Genomic DNA, 2,052 nt, shown 5'->3' with positions numbered 1-2,052 from the left:
AAGAATGCAAAATAAGAAATTTTAAGTATTGAATGACAATCTTATAATTAAAACAACTGAAATTATTTAAATATCGATTAATACACGTGTAAATTATATTTAATTAAATTGGATATTAAATATCTATATAATAATATTAATAATTGATTATTAAAATAACTATTAAACTATTAACTATTTAAAACTAGAAACAATCTTTTATATTTACATAATAGTTTAATAGTATTATTATTTGTTCTATTGTTTTTAAAATTATTTTCCCATGTAATATTTTAGCATCATCATTATTATTATACATAATGTATGAATAGAATAAAAAAGTTGCTTAATCTCGTTTCAATGTCAATCACATTTTGTAATTGGAATTACATAAATGATCATAAACAAATATTGATTTTCGAGGCATTATCTAAAAATTACACGTGGAAAAACTTATCATCTAATACATGATCTAGAGAAAATATTTAATTTCTTTCAACTTATTTATCAATTTCATTATCTCTTAAACATAATACAGATAAACATAATCGTTATCTTGAAGTAATACAAATAATTTCAGTCGATTGTCATTCCATACGAAATCAATAATTGATAATACTTATAGTTATAAATCTCATTAACAAATACTTTTTTTCTTAACATTCCCAGCCCCAAAATTATAATCTTTATTTCTCACGAACAAGCAAAATTTTAATTATCACGGATTAACGATCGAAGACTGTAATAATATAGATATTCAACGAGCGCCGTTCCAAGAGCAATGAACGTTCGAGATTAGCCATAGAAAAATATGTCGGAGTATGAAAAACAAAATGGAAATAATAAAAGACAAAAAAAAATCGGTAGAAGGCAAATCTAGAGAGACTACTCGTAGGTACTATATTCTCACAATTATTCTCCGGTGGTCGGTGAAAATGAGAAAGAAAAAAGGTAAAAATAAGGCAGGTGGGTGGAGAGTAGGGATAAAACTCTATAGGAGAATTCGAAGAGAAACTCCCACTCCCAAGGGGGTGGCCGGTGAATTGGGGTGGCGGCGCGGCTCATGGTGAGCACTTTTGTTAATTAAATGCCGTTGTTCGGTTCAGACCGGCTCTTTTAATCGAGTTATCGTTTAAACAGCGCTCACCGGGCAAAAGAGTCCCTTAAGCGGGTCGTGTTTAAAAAGCAGCCCTTGCGTAAACATATCAAGCTACTGCCGTCTACTCTTAATTAGAGCCAATTCCTTCCGCTATGAAACATCGTTGTTTCGCGTTCGAGGAATTTATATGTTTGTGTTAGAGGTGTACCAATAGAAAACGTCAGTATTTGAGGAAATAAATGATTGAAATAAGGAATATTGTATCAGCGATAAATGTGTTTGAACGAAAATTCTTTTTACATTTGATATGCCTTATTTACGCTTCAAAAATATCCGTCAAACACGAATATCGAGTTATCTTTAGATATTGTATTTCTTGCACTTTGAGATTGGTTTTTTAACGTTATATCAATATTAATTTTTACGTATTATGAAATAAGTAAAAATATTTTAATAGATTAAAATAAAATGAAATGTAAATATATCTTATTCTTTTTTATCTCAATTGTTTAAAAAAAAATTAAATTAAAATCAAATAATATTATATCATTAATCAAATATTACAAATCTAAATATGAATTCTTAATTAACAGTGAGTATAATTAGTTTGTAGATGGCTGCAACGGTAGAATTGGGATGAATCATTGATCAATGTTACTGATTTTATAATGACCATCAGGAACAAATATCATAAACGAATATCAGAAACTTTCCATGATATGTAATCACTTGTTAATTAGTTTTCTATAAATTAAAATTTGTTGTAGGAAATTAATTTCATGGTCTAGAGGAAGATAAATTATTATTGCAATCTGTCCATTCATATCGAAAGAGTATGTATTATAATTTGAAAATTTATATTTTATTTGCAGTAATTATTTGACAATATTTTGAGAATATTCTGTTACAAATATTTTAAATTAATCTGTCATTTCATTACTTCTCCAATCATTTATTTTTCAAAAATTCAAGCT

The sequence above is a fragment of the Apis laboriosa genome, unplaced genomic scaffold, assembly GCF_014066325.1.
Source record: "Apis laboriosa isolate Shangri-la unplaced genomic scaffold, ASM1406632v1 scaffold14452_cov158, whole genome shotgun sequence".
NCBI classification, from domain to species: Eukaryota; Metazoa; Arthropoda; class Insecta; order Hymenoptera; family Apidae; genus Apis; species Apis laboriosa.
The sequence above is the reverse complement of the archived record's forward strand: the minus strand, read 5'-3'. Positions refer to the sequence as shown.